Raw genomic sequence first — 15848 nt, forward strand, 5'->3', positions numbered from 1 at the left:
TAATTGGGCAAGTCCCAGTCTGTGCTTTATACAATTAGCCCAATGTTACAAAAACAAGTATCCCTTGTTATCCAAATCTATTCAGTTTCTGAGTTTGGAAAGTGAAAGGTCAAACACAGAGTGGTAACTGAGTTTCCTTTGGTCAGAGAGGCTCAATATCTGACAAGCTAGCAATTACTTCTTTCTTCAAAGCAAAATAAGCATCAATATAACATAGCTTTCTGCTTTTACCACTAATCAATAGCCCGAGTCACAGGATTATTGGCTTGTATATTTAAGTGTGCACCTGTACTATTAGGCATTTAAGGCAAAATTTGATACTAAATAAACTATTACATCTAAAACTTCCATCATGCCCCAATATTTCTTGAAATCTGGAATAGTAAATTTGAGGATCTGCAGGCTGAATTATTTTAGATCACCAATACAGACTGTGTACAGTATTCCAGATAGAAAATAAATGGTTTAAAATTGTGATGGCAAGAAGGGCTCAAAATTTGAAATTGTGGCCCAGAATCATGCATAGAAAGTTGGCATTTTTTAGGTAGATAAGAAGAGGGAACACGGTTATAAACATCCCCTGAAGGTGTACTTGATTCATAAAAGTAATAATGGCAACGAGCACCACAAAGTTAAAGACATCTACAGACAATTATTAGAAACTTGTTCCTCGACCTAAGATAAGGGCAGAACATTACACTATACACTAAGAGGCTACAGATAATGGAGGAGAAGAGTTTACTCATAGGTTATAAAATGTTCCCCAAAAACATGGTCCTGAAGAAATTATTTTTGAATAATAGTAGAAAAGGAAAAATTAGTCCATTTGGGCTGCTATAACAAAATACCTTAGACTAGGTAATTGTAAACAACAGAAATGTGTTTCTTCCAGCTCTAGAGACAGGGAAGTCCAAGATCCAGGTGCCAGTAGATTCTGTCTGGTGAGGACTCACTCTGCTTCATCGATGGCAGCTTCTCGGGGCATCCTCACATGGTGGAATAGGCTAACAAGCACTTTTGGGCCTCTTTTATAAGGGCACTAATCCCATTAACGAGGGCTGTGCCTTCATCACTTAATCACTTACCAAAAGGCCCCCATCTCTTACACCACCACACTGGAGATTAGGTTTCAACATAGGAATTGGGTGGGTGGAGGGAGGGGACACATTCAGACCACAGAACACAGTATTGAAAACAGAGGCCTTAACAAACATGCATAGTTAATAGAAAAAAATGCCATTTTTAAAATGCAGAAGGACCTGCTGATTAGTGACTTAGAAACTGGAGGAGGCAGTACACATACAAAACAACTTCAACTATACATTTTGCACTATTTCTAGGTTGAAATGTATTAAATTACAGCCTCAAACTAGTAGACTCAGTTAGTTAGCATATCCCCAGGAATGCAGATACAAGAGGACCTCTGTGCCTATGCTTCATTCAACAGTGTTCACAGTGAACGGATCACAGTAGGGCTACATGTCTGGGTTCACAGGTAGGAGGTATACATATACAAGTTATAACATAGAGTGACATTTCTATAGATTCACATTAGATAAAAAGTACGTTTGCTATCCCCATTCTTAGAAAACACAATTACCTGTTACATCTATTCTTGATACAATCTTTTGTGATTTAAGACTTGCCTATAATCACCGTCTCCTTCACTTCTATTCTCTCCTTGACCCATTCATATCTACTCTACTGAGAATGTGCGTGTCAAGATTATGAGTGATGCTCAAGGCCAATATTCCTGCTGTTATTCAACTTAACCTCTCTGTAGCATCTGACACTCCCTCCTTCTTGAAATTTTCAGCTTTTGGTTTCTCCGACACCACCATCTACTGGTTTCCTCCCACCTCACTGGCTGTTCCTGCTCAGTCACATCTGCCAGATCCTTTCTCCTAGAGTTCCAGGGCACTAGGTGTCCTCCTCTTCCCAGTGTACACAATTTCCCCAGTGATCTTAGAAAGTCCAATGGTTTCAAAACATTTGTTCTCAGGCCAGGCGGGGTGGCTCATGCCTGTAATTCCAGCACTCTGGGTGGCTGAGGTGGGTGGATCGCTTGAGGTCAGGAGTTCGAGACCAGCCCGGCCAACAAGTTGAAACCCTGTCCCGTCACTACCAAACATACAAAAATTAGCCAGGCATGGTGGCACGCGCCTATAACCCCAGCTACCTGGGAGGCTGAAGCAGGAGAATCGCTTGAACCCAGGAGACGGAGGTTGCAGCGAGCCAGGGTCGCGCCACTGCACTCCAGTCTGGGCAACAGAGTGAGATTCCTCCCAAAAATAAATATAACATAACATAAAACAAAACAAAACAAAACAAAACATTTGTTCTCTGCTGCTTAATCATAAACCTACACCTGTAGCCCTGTCTTCTTCCTGGAATGCCAGTCATATATTTGATTGCAAATTTGATATCTCCAATTGGCTAATAGGTATCTTAAACTTAAAATGGACAAAATAGAACTCTCGATTTTTCTCAAAAACCTGCTTTCCCCCCAGTTTTCACTGTTTCTGTAAAGGCACCATCCACCCTAGCATTAATGGCAAAATCTACAGCACAAGTAAATGAACCATACCTCCAAAACATAGCCTAAACCCTTCCACTTCTGTTTCCCCATTATTAGCACCCTAATTCAAGTCACTACCAACTACGCTACTGCAATAGTCTCCTAACTAGTCTTACTCCCATTCTCCTTCGCTCAACCCACACACAACCAATTCTTTATACCTGAAGTGCATTACCGTGCCTGTTTAAAATCCTCTAACAGCCTCCCATCGTGCTGATAAAACCCAAGCTCCTGTCTACCTATCTGATCTCAATCTTACCCTTCTTTCCCGACTGCCCGCCCCCCACACCCCACACACATGGCTGAGTGCCCTTTGATTTCTCAATACAAACACTATGTCAGTTTCACTGGTCTTCTTTCTGCTTTTTAATACCCAACTCATTCCCACCGTAGGACTATTCCCTCTGCTTAGAATGTGCTTCCTATGATCTTTTTATGGCTGGCTTTTGTTTTTTTTTTTTTAAGCAAAAGACAAAAACCAACCACCAAAATGGATCTCAACAGAGCTCTAAAGCCAAGGGCATGCCCAGCTCTCCCAACACAGCGACTCCCGGAGGCCAAGGGCCCACGGGCCTACATCCCCTCTCAGCACTGAACAGTGAGTTGACTTTTCTTTTTACAATTAAAAAAAAAAAAGCTGACTCATATTGCACAGGAGTAACAGAAACTGCCTAATTGGAAACAGAAACTATTTACATTGAATAAAAAGCCTGGCTGCAGGCTGCATGTGCCACATTTACAGCACAGTGTGATGCACACTGTGACCGAACTATGGAGGCAGCTTCTGCACTCACACTGGAGCCAAGTGTTTGCCACGAGAGTAAAGCAGAGGGCAAGAGGAGTGAGAGGGAGGGGTGTTGCATTCACTTCTGGTTCCGGAGCGGACTAGACAGCCAGCCCAGTCCTTGATAGAGCCCATCGCCACTGGTGGCACAGGTGGCCTGAATGTACCAGTTCATGTGGCAAAGGGAGTGCAGTCCCAGCTTGTCTGTGGTCCCTGCTGCATTCACGGCATTGGAGAGGTCCTGCTTGTTGGCAAACCCCAGGAGGACAGTATCCCAGAGCTCGTCCTCGGCCAGCATCCTCATGAACTCCTCGCAGGCCTCAATCATACGCCCTCTGTCAGTGCTGTCCACTACAAAAATCAGGCCTGTGTGTTCTGGAAGTAGTGGCACCACAGAGGCCAGATCTTGTCCGAGCTGCCCACGCCCCACACAGTGAAGCTAATATTCTTGTACTCCATGGTTTCCACATTGAAGCCTATGGTGGGAATGGTGGTCACCATCTCCCCCAGCTTAAGCTTGTACTGGACTGTGGTCTTCCCTGCAGCATCCAGGCCCACCATGAGGATGCACATTTCTTTTCTGTCAAAAAGGCCCTTGAAGACGTTGGCAAAGATGTTATGTTCCCCATGCTTGTGGACAGGTGGAAGGACGCTGGGAGGGGTACCTCAGTGGCTGCTGCTCCGAGCCAGGTACTGGTTTTGCTCCCACCAGGGCTGGCTCTTTCTTGTTCTTCAGACAGCAACTTAAATGTCACCTTCTCAGACAGGCATTTTCTGCCTACCTAATTTCAGAGCCACCCCAATTACTATTTTAATTGCTTAGAATCCATTATCTATCTATCTATCTATCTATCTATCTATCTATCTATCTATCTATCTATTTTTTTGAGGCACAGTCTTGCTCCGATGCCTAGGCTAGAGTGCGGTGGTGCAATCTTGCTCACTGCAAGCCTCCGCCTCCCGGGTTCAAGCGATTCTTATACCTTAGCCCCCAAGTAGCTGGGACCACAGGTGCATGCCACCACGCCCAGCTGATTTTTGTATTTTTAGTAGGGATGGGATTTTGCTATGTTGGCCAGGCTGGTCTCAAAGTCCTGTCATTACTGATATTTTTCTTAGGGTTAGCTCTGTGAGAGCAGGGGCCTTGATGCTTCATTCACTGTTATAACAGTGCCTGGCACATACATAACAAGAGCTCAGTAAATATTTTAAGTGACTGAATAATTGAAAAGTAGGGACATTCCAAGAGTAACAATAAAATAATTTTCTAACTTCATAAATTCATTTCCAACACATGCACAGTAATGACATATTTGTTTAGCATGGCAATTTTATCAAAGATATATGCTGGGCTCTTTAAATAGATTTTCAGTTATATTAAAAGCAAGGGAATTTTATTGTTTTAAATTGACGAAATAATCGACAGTGTCTGGTTTACTTGCATAGCTGCTAGTATTTCCATTTAAAATAGTTACCTTAGAATTTTAGGGCCTGAGCATGTTTTATTCTATAAAAGCTATGGAGAGTAAAACAGTAAGCTACGGTTGATCTGCTTACTTAGTGTATGCTATTTAAGAGTGGAAAGAGAAGTCTCAAAATTGGAGTTTTAAAAACTTGCAACAAATTAGATAAAATTTTTTAAGAATAACAAAGCTCTGAAGAAAAATCACTTTTTTAAAATAAAAAAATGGCTTGTGGAAAGCTGGCAAAATGGAATAGAAGTAGTCATGTTTTGAGCATTTAGTTGAGCCATTTATAAAGTTCTAAACTGGTTTCACAGAAATTCTTGGAACAGATTCCATATTTTTGTTTGCCAGATAGAGGGCAGGAAGAAAACACCCAACAGAGTTCATGTGGGTGGGAGTGTGGAGGTTTCTTTCAGGCCCTCATCTGGGTGTTTATATTGTGACAGCAAACTCTGTGGTTAAGCTTGTGCAGTAATTAAGTAGTATGTTTATTATAACTAAATCTCAATAGACTTTTCTAAGATTTCCCCTCAGGCTCAGGGAGAAGTGAAATAGGATTCTGACTTATAAACCCAGATAAATGAAGTTTTATGTTACTGAATACCTGCACCAATAGCCTCAAACTTCATTATGCATAAAACCAAACATAAGGAAAAGAGAAAAAATAAATTCAAACAAAATAAACCAGAAGAAAGGGAGATGTAACATCAATTTCAACACTAATTAGAGAGGGAAAAAGAAGAATTTAGCGTCTCTTTGGGGAGGGTGGAAACATGAATTCAGTTTATTTTTATTTATTTATTTATTTATTTATTTTTGAAGACAGGGTCTCACTCTGTCACCCAGGCTGGAGTGCAGTGGTGTGATCTTGGCTTACTGCAACCTCTGCCTCCTGGGTTCAAGCAATTCTCCAGCCTCAGCCTCCCAAGTAGCTGGGACCACAGGTGTGTGCCACCACACCTGGCTAATTTTTGTATCCTTTGTAGAGACAAGGTTTCAACATGTTGCCCAGACTGGTCTAGAACTCCTGAGCTCAAAGCAATCTGCCTGCCTTGGCCTCCCGAGGTGCTGGGATTACAGGCGTGAGTCACCACGTCTGGCCTTATTTTTTATTTTTTTAAGTAGAGGCGGGTCTCACTCTCTTGCCCAGGACGGTTTGAAACTCCTGAGCTCAAGTGATCCTCCCACCTTGGCTTCCGAAAGTGCTAGGATTACAGGTGTGAGCCACCACACCTGGCCTTGGTTTAAAGTAACCACTGAACTGCCTTTGAATCTAGTAAAAAGGGAGCTAATATTTATAATAAATATTCCATAGCAGAGAACTGTCTTTCTGTTCTCCTGTACCTGAGTACCATAATCACCCTGGGTGTGTCCCCTGGCTTTCAAAATGCCACATTGAATCTGAACCGTGCTCATTTTAACTACCGAGAGAAAGGAGATAATCACAAGTTTGGGGAGAGAGTGATTTTTATAAGTGGCTGAATGTCTGGTGACAGAAAAAGGGAAGTAAGGCATTATGTAAAACTTAAAACAAAATCTAGTCTTGTTCATCACACTGGTGTGAGATAAGGTGGTGGTGGTGCATGTGCACAAGTAAGAGCAGATTCTGACCTGCACTACTTACCAGCTTCTGATGAACTCAGCAGCCGAATCTATTAAAGGGAGAGGAAATTCACTAGCACTGCCCTGACAGAATCTCAAGGTTGCTCTGGTTGGTACTATAAGCAAAGTTGTATTTGCAGTGTTGTTCTCCAACAGCCACTTTCTAATGTACAGGATCGGGATATATCTCAAGGAGTCAGAAGAAAGGCCAAACCGCAGCCATAAGATCGCACTGAGGACTACAGGGACACCATGGGTCTAGAGTTATTCTCACAATCACAGAACTAAGACCTCAAGTTAAAGTGCTTGAACATGGCAGGGAGCCCAAGAAGGGTGGAATACCAAAACTGCTATTTCTTGTCCAATCTAATGACTGAGAATAGTGGTATCATTAACAGAATGGCAAGGGTTTACTTTAACTTACTTGCCCCCCCCACACCCCAGAAAGTGCTAGTCTATCTAACGAGTATTATTTTACAATTGCTGTATTATTTTAGTCATCTGCATATTTTCGATGGACTTATAAATTAATCTATATATTTAACATAAGCCAAACTGACAATTTTCATAACTACTACTGATTGTTCCATTTCTCAAAAATCACAATTAAATCCAAAAGGTTACAAAGGGAAAGGTTAGATTTCTCACAGATGCTTTAAATTACTGCTCTTTTACCATAGCTCATTATATCTAATGTGTAAGAAAATAGTAAGGAAAAAAATGCCTTAAAATTTTGTGCGTAAATTACTTTTTATCACTTTAGTGTAATAACACTAATGATCAATGAGCAAGCTCCAGGTGATTTGTGTAACACTCAATTTTGGTTTTTTTTTTGGCCATCTTTCAAGGCCCAGGATGTAATACAAACTTGATTACTATGTAAATATCCATCTCTACAAAAAATTTAAAAATTAGCTGGGCATGGTGGCACATGTCTATATTCTTAGACATGCTCAAGGAGGCTGAGATGGGAGGATTGCGTGAGCCCAGGAATTTAAGGCTGCAGTGAGCTATAATCAATGCCCCTGCATTCCAGCCTGAGCAACAGAGATCCTCCCTCTAAAACCAGAGGAAGAAAACAAAAAACAAAAGAAAACAATAATATTAAAAAGTAAAACTAAATCTAAACTTTACCTGATACTCTCTTTCCCTCTAACAAAGTTACTAGAGATGGGCTCAACTCTAACAAGCATCTAAATCAGTACTCTAAAGGTAAAAAATAATTTCAGGTAATCGATACCAACTTCTACAAAGTTGTAGCCAACTGGCAACACAATTTCTGAAGACATTCTATTGTTTAAGTAGATACGAATAGATTAATGAGCCACCACAGAGGCAAGTGAAATAGGATGATCTATCTATACTAGCAATGGCTTAAGGTTACCAAGATATAGCAAATACAGGTAAAATGTAGACATGTTGACATTTCCTTTGACTTTTACTTAGAAAATCCAAATAGCTCTAAAAAACAGATCAATATATACTCTGTACGAAGTGATTTTTGCACGTGGCATCTGAAAATATGTCCAAGAAAATTTCTAGCTTCCATCAGGCATGCTAGTTAGCTATGAGGAAGCTTGACTAGTGCACAATGCATGTAGTCTTTACCTTTTGGGACCAGGAAAATCCTATTTATCCGAGACTCCTAAAAACCACTCTGGGTTACAGGTTCTGGATCTTCTCACACATACCCTCCCCCTACAATTCTCATGTCCTCAGGCCTTACCACTTCTTTGTGACAGCTGCTGCTTTATAAAGACATAATTCTAGTGTGAAGTATTTCTACTGGAAAATCTGGGATTGACAGGATGTTGACAAGGACTCAGTAAAAATAACCATTCCTAACAGAGTGTGTAGATACAAACAGGCAGTCACTGGTCAGAAGTTTTCCTCAGCTGAGTCACCCGGCCATGGAAAACCCCAAGTTTGCACCTGAGAGGCTCTGAAATACTACCCTCTGGAGTGCAAATATAAAACACATTCGGCTTGGAGAAACTGTTCTAAAGCAACTTGTTGGACAAGCTAGATTTAGAAATATAATGGATGGTTGGTAAAAGGTAACTCTAGGGGCTGCCAAGGGAACTCAGTTCCAAAAACCCTTCCCATAAAATTAGGCTTTCCAGAGACACACATCTTAGATGTTCCAGAGGTTTATGAGTCCTCTCTGTTGTCCCTTTCAAATCTAAATACTTACTCAAAGTCTCTAGAGCCATCTGTTAAGGCCAAAGGAAATCTCAACATGTCTACACCATAGAAGTTTATGCCGCATTGTAAGGAAGTCTAAAAGGCCAAATGAATGCACAGCTACTTGGGAGGCTGAGGTGGGAGGACTGCTTGAGCCCAAGAGTTCAAGACCAGCCTGGACAACATAGTGAGACCAGCCTTTAAAAAAAAAAAAAAAAAAAAGCCAAATGCTGCTATTCTGGATTTCATACTGTGAAAAAGAATGAAAGAATGTTAGGTTTTTTGACAGTGGACGTTAGGGTTTCTCAAACACTTTCCCTTTTTAAATGTGAGTAACATCCTATATTAGTTTCCTACTGCTGCTGTAGAAATTACCACAAATACTGACTTTACACAAGCTTATTCTCATAGTTGCAGAGGTCATGAATCTGACATCGGTTTTATAGGGCTGGTTCCCTGTGAGGGCTCTGAGGGAAGAATGTGTCCTTGCCTTTTTCATCTTCTAGAGGACCACCTGCATTCCTTGGCTCGCATTCCCTTCATCGATCACTACAACCTCTTGTTTCCATCGTCAAATCTGCTACCACTCACTCTGGTGTGCCCACCTCTTCCAAGGACCTGTGTGATTATATTGGGCCAACACAGATAATCCAGGATAATCTCATCTCAAAAATATTAATTTGATGCCATCTGCAAAGTCTCCTTTCCTATATTCATAGGTTCTAGAGATTAGGACATGGACATCTTTTAGGGGTCATTATTCAGCCTACCACACAATTACCAGATTTAAAATTCTATGAAGTATACTTACCTACAGTATCTGGTTTAGATACTTACGAGGTGTTATCATTCCTAATGAATGAGAACGCGAGTCTAGAAACTTCATTGCTTAGCCACAGTGATATAGTCAAAGAACTAGAACTCAAACTAGAGCATATGGCCCTAGAGACCATGTAGCAGCAGCACACACCACTTCTCCTCCACCAGGCTGCCTGTAAATCACTGGCCTTTGGCCTCTCATTTTCTCATACAGTTTTTTTTAAAAATCATACTCATAGTCCAAACTGCAATCTACCAAATAAAGTAGCCCACATCAGAAATTCCTCAAATGTTCTCAGGTCATGGCTCCTTTAAAATCTCAGTCATTTTTTTTGTGGCATACCTGAGGCCAAAAGAAATGCCTAATAGCTCTGTTCAGTCGAAGCAGTATTTGTGTCCTAACAGCTCAGGAGCTTCTGGGCACTCCACCACTTCTCAAATCTTAGAATCAGATGGGACACTGCAACTCTCGTTTCCTGTTTCACATTCTTTTTTGTTTTTTTGAGACAGGGCTTCACTCTGTCACCCAGGCAGCAGTGCAGTGGCGCAAACACGACTGACTGGAGCCTTGACCTCTCCGGCTCAGGTGATACTCCCAGCTCATCCTCCTGAGTAGCTGGGACTACAGGTGAGCGCTACCACACCTGGCTAATTTTTGCATTTTTTGCAGAGACAGGGTTTCACCACATTGCCTAGGCTGGACTTGAACTCCTGGGCTCAAGCGATCTGCCCGCCTCAGCCTCCCAAAGTGCTGGGATTACGGGCGTGAGCCACCATACCTGGCCCGTTTCACACTGATTTTCAAACAGTACTGCTTTTATTTCACAGCAATGGCCAAAATCCCAGCTTTGCAAAGATATGGCATCATCAAAAGGAATTTAGTGATTTAATGCTGACTTGTGAACTACCTTAAGCTATTAGTTTGTATGATATCTAACAGATGTCATTGTGTTTCGCTGAAGGTTAAAAATACTCTGTGATACCCACGAGTTTGAACCTGCAGGCCTGCGCTCCTCACATTACTGCGTGTACACTCCTGTTCTGACGAAAGTGCGCTCTCTGTTATGCAAAGTGCATAGCTGAAGCTCCAGATAATGGGCTCAGACAAATAATTTAGGAAACTCCCAGTTTGTCATCGCACATAGTTACATGCCAATTTGACATTTTCTATTAAAGATATATATCTTTATTATATTTATATATTCATATATATTAATTTATATATACATATTTTACATATATGAAATATATGTATTATATATACACATTACATATGAAATATATATTTCATATATTATATGTATATTATATGTAAAATATATATTTCATATATTATATACACATTATATATGAAGTATATTTCATATATTATATATACATATTATATATTTCATATATATTTCATATATTATATATACATATATGAAATATATACATATTATATTTCATAGTATATACATATTATATATACATATATGAAATATGTACATATGTATATGTATACATATATACATATTTCATATATATTTGTATACATATATACATATTTCATATATATTTCATATATATATATATCTTTTAAGACGGATTTTCACTCTTGTCACCCAGGCTGGAGTGCAGTGGTGCATTCTCAGCTTACTGCAACCTCCACCTCTTGGGTTCAGGCGATTCTCCTGCCTCAGCCTCCCGAGTAGCTGGGATTACAGGCACCCGCCACCATGCCTGGCTAATTTTTTTGTATTTTTAGTGGAGACAGGGTTTGACTGTGTTGGCCAGGCTGGTCTTGAACTCCTGACCTCAGGTGATCCGCCTGTCTCAGCCTCCCAAAGTGTGGGATTACAGGCATGAGCCACTACGCCCGGCCTAAAGATATATTCTTTACCATCATCTTATCTGCTCATCCACTGTTTTTCCTAAGGCAAGCAAATGAAGGAAAATGTATATGGTAAATATTTGATTTCTAAGTCTACAGAACTATATTATATTACATCTACAAGCAGAGAATTCCTGTTAGACAAATAAAGTACACTGACATTTTTATCTGCCCAAAGGAATTGCACTTACTCATTCAAATGTCACATGGACAAACATCTGACACCAAACGTAAAATTTTTTCCTTAGTAACTTCTAAAAATGTACACAATAGTAGCAAAACAAGAAGCTGTAACAAACCATAGTATTCCTAATTCTTTTGATATAAATTTTAGACTAAGAAGAAGATATGATGCGCACCAAAGCACATGGAAAGGAAGTTTCAGCATTTGTTCAAAATGATTAAATTCAGGGATCTTCTAGACCAGTGGTTCTCAAAGCTGATGGTGTATCCAAATCACCTGGAGGATTTGTTAAAACACAGATCGCTGTACCTACCCCAGAGTTTCTGGTTCAGCAGATCTGGGGCAGAGTCAAGCATTCACAAATTTCTAAAAAGTTCCCAGGCAATACAGATGCTACTACTAGTCCAAAGACCATACCTTAAAAATCAGTTTTAGATAAAATTCACATTTTCATAGCAATTCAGAAAAACTACTGAATATATTATGAAAGCAAGTGAGATGAATTTGTATTTGGAATAGCAAAAAACAACAACAAAACCCAACCCCCAAAACCACCACATGAAAACAAACACCACCATCACCACCACACACACACACACACACACACACACACACACACACGGGGAAAAAAAGGCCAGAGGGAGAAGAAAACCCCACAGTGACAGTCAGTTCCCCAAACAGGATAAACCTAGCTACTCAAACTGAATTACTCATGACTGTGCAAGTTATCAATGTACCCTTTACCAACGGCTCTTCAAGGAGTAAATGTGAGAACACATGTGGCAGCCTCCTGTGAGGTGGACAGAGGAAACTGACCCAAGGAAATCAGAAAAGCCAAGGGTTTACCATGAAGCACCTAAAAAATTCTCCACATTCAGTGAGAGGTAAACATGGTCCACCCCTAAACAATTTTAGAATGCTCAAGAAACTGTTTTGGTGATATGTGTTGAATTATATGTATCTATATACATACTCTAGTAGTCTGATGTTAAGTAAATCTAGTCCTGCCAACATACAATGGATAAGTAAGCAAGCCAACAGCACAGGTTTTTTTTCTTTTTAAGTCATGGCAGCTATGTGCTGTGTGACCACCTTCCTTTTGCAACAGCTACACCTATAAATCACTAAAACAATAATTGATGGACAAGAGCCTGAGGTGCTATCAAAGCCAAATACATGTTAAATTATATATTCTGTATATTTTATTAAGGCAAGAAACCATTTTAATAATACTAAAAAGATTTTCAAAAAGACTCAAGCAAAAATGACTGTCAATTGGGTCTAAAATTCAGTCAGCCTGAATGCCCCAAAGTCTAAGGAAGCATCATGAAGTTACAAACCTTTCCAAAGGTCAACAACAAGAAGCTAACTTCCTATTATTCCTACTGCTTTTAAATAACAGTCATTACCAAGTGTTTCCAAAGCGGGGCATTTGTTTTGTTATAATCAAAACCTGCTCAACTGAGGAAAAACAGTGCAATGAAAATATTCTTATATTTATGACATTCAAGATCACTATTTGGACCTAAGAACACGTCAGGATTTTTATAGCACCTGCATGTAACTGTTTCATGATGACCCTCCACAAGGGGCAGGGAAGGGACAGGGAAGGAAGAAGCATGCAGGGCTTTCCTGACCCTACTTCTAGTGTGTAGGAAAGAGGAGAGGGAACTCATTATCCCTCCAGCCACCGTTTCTTCTCCTTGTACGGATGGATCACTAGACCCCACAGAGTGCAAGAATGACGAGAGAAGGGGACTATCAGTGATTAATCCTTGTACTAATAACTTATAAAGTACATCCCCTCAGTATAACAGATTCCATATAGCACAATAAATGAACAGAAATAATAGTTTCCTGGCATTTTCCAACTACCCAATTAGAAACTGACAAATGTATAAAAAACAATTTTTGTCAAGTAAATCATAGGCCCTGGCTATTTAGCACTATGACCTCAAAGCTTAATTTTCAAATAAAATGACTGGTCTCAAGAAAAACAGGCCAGGCGCTGTGGCTCACACCTGTAATCCTAGCACTTTGGGAGGCTGAGGCAGGCAGGTCACATGAGGTCACGAGTTCAAGACCAGCCTGGCCAACATGGTGAAATCCCGTATCTACTAAAATACAAAAACTGGCCAGGCATGATGGCAGTTGCCTGTAATCCCAGCTACTTGGGAGGCTGAGACGGGAGAAACGCTTGAACCCGGGAGATGGTGGTTGCAGTGAGCTGAGATCGTGCCACTGCACCACTGCACTCCAGCCTGGGCAGCTGAGCAAGACTCCATCTCAAAAAAAAAAAAAAAAAAAAAAAGAAAGAAAGGAAAAGAAAAGAAAAACAGTACTTACTTCAAAAATGTGTTCAGTACTTTTTCTGGCAGTTAAACAACCTTTTTGTTTCTCCTACACAGAGAAATTATTTCACTCATGCAAATGAATGGGGGTGTACTTGAAGCCCCAGAGCCACATGGGGTGGTCTCATTGTCAGATTCTGTGGCTGTTCACCATGAACATGCTTTCTGGAATGCACCTGAGAAAATCTCAAGACTAAATGCAACTCTGAAAAGGCCCAGGGAGTGAATCGTGATTAATGTAAGCCGGCACTGTTCAACAGAACTCTGTGATCATGAAAACATTCTAGTAATATTACAGCACTGTCCAATCAGGTGGCCACTAGCCACATGGGACTACTGAGCACTTGAAATGCGGTGAGTGCAACTAAGGAACTTAATCTGTAGTTGTACTTAATTTTAATGAACTTAAATTTAAATAGCCCCATGTGGCCAGTGGCTATCTTGCTGGACAGCACAAACCTAAATGCAGATTCCAGTCCCCTTGTGGCTTAGGCTTATGATGCAATTCTGGCCAATGAGACAGAAGGAAAAGATTTCCCTTAATCTGAAAGAAAACAAAAAAGAAACACAAAGAAGAGAAGGTTCTTTTTTTGTGGTCTTGAGGATGTGATGTCTCGGAAATGTTGCAGTTATCCTGCAAACAGCAGCGCAGCAAGCCTAGAGGTGAGGTTAACATGCTGGAGGGCAGAGCAGAATACACAGAACATGGACCCTTGCTACTCACTGAGCCCCCTGGCCACTGGTGTGGAGATGAACAATTTTCATCTTTTTTTTTTTTTTTTTAGAGACAGAGCGAGACTCCGTCTCAAAAAATAAAAATAAAAATTTAACTATGGGACAAGATTCTGGAACGATGGCAGCATTCAGGGCATAGTTGGTTTGAATCCTCCTGAATTTTCCCATAAAAACAGATCGAGCAATCTGGATGCAAAACTGAAAATCTGCACCTACAACAAAGCTAAGTGATCAGGTAGCCTCACAAAACCGAAAAGACAAGCAGATGGGGACAAACTACTGACTGCTAAAGACTGGTGTGCAATTGCCATCTGTGTGAGAAGCAGCAAAGGGAAGCAACAGGGTATCTGATGAATCTGAAATTAGGAAAACCCCAAATGAGACAACAGGTACTGGCAAGCAAGGTGAGCTGAACTAGGAATAGCAGTTGAACTTTAAAGGAGCTCTGTACATTCCAACTTATGGCCTGTACAAGGGGAAGGAGTGATAGGGACCGTCTAAACTAAAAGCTAACCATCTGAAGCTCTCTTTCAGGACAAAGTCTTGTACTGAGGAGAAACTACTGGGAACAGAATCCAGCAGAACAGAGACAGGAGAAGAAAAGGAAGAAGGTGGCCCAAATAAAGAACCAGGAAGAGTAATGACCAGATGTCTGAAAGTGCTAGGATTCCCTCTTCCCCTCCACCAGAAAAGTCAAAAGAGGGAGCTCTAGAGCCAGAAAGCTAAAGTCTTCCTGCCCACTTCTCTCTCTCAGTTTATGAAAATTAATTTCCTGCAAATCAAAACCACAATGTGATACCATCTCACAGCAGTCAGAATGGCGATTATTAAAAAGTCAAGAAACAACAGATGCTGGCGAGGCTGTGGAGAAACAGGAATGCTTTTACACTGTTGGTGGGAATGTAAATTAGTTCAACCATTGTGGAAGACACTGTGGCGATTCCTCAAGAATCTAGAAGCAGAAATACCATTTGACCCAGCAATCCCATTACTGGGTACATATCCAAAGGAATATAAATCATTCTATTATAAAGACACATGCATGTGTTTGTTTATTGCAGCACTATTCATAATAGCAAAAGACATGGAATCAACCCGAATGCCCATCAATGCTAGACTGGATAAAGAAAATGTGGTACATATACACTACTATGCAGCCATAAAAAGAAATTAGATCATGTCCTTTTCAGGGACATGGATGGAGCTGGAAGCCATCATCCTCAGCAAACTAACACAGGAACAGAAAACCAAATATCACATGTTCTCACTCAT

At 40.6% G+C, this 15848-nt stretch overlaps 1 protein-coding gene and 1 pseudogene across 5 annotated transcripts in view; both read right to left on the reverse strand.

Annotated features, from left to right (window-relative positions):
- The window catches only part of SPPL3 (signal peptide peptidase like 3), a 137480-nt gene that overhangs the window by 77912 nt on the left and 43720 nt on the right, over positions 1-15848 (reverse strand).
- Positions 1606-10635, reverse strand: LOC129136564 (ADP-ribosylation factor 1-like; annotated as a pseudogene).

The sequence above is a fragment of the Pan troglodytes genome, chromosome 10 (genome assembly GCF_028858775.2).
Source record: "Pan troglodytes isolate AG18354 chromosome 10, NHGRI_mPanTro3-v2.0_pri, whole genome shotgun sequence".
Lineage (NCBI taxonomy): Eukaryota > Metazoa > Chordata > Mammalia > Primates > Hominidae > Pan > Pan troglodytes.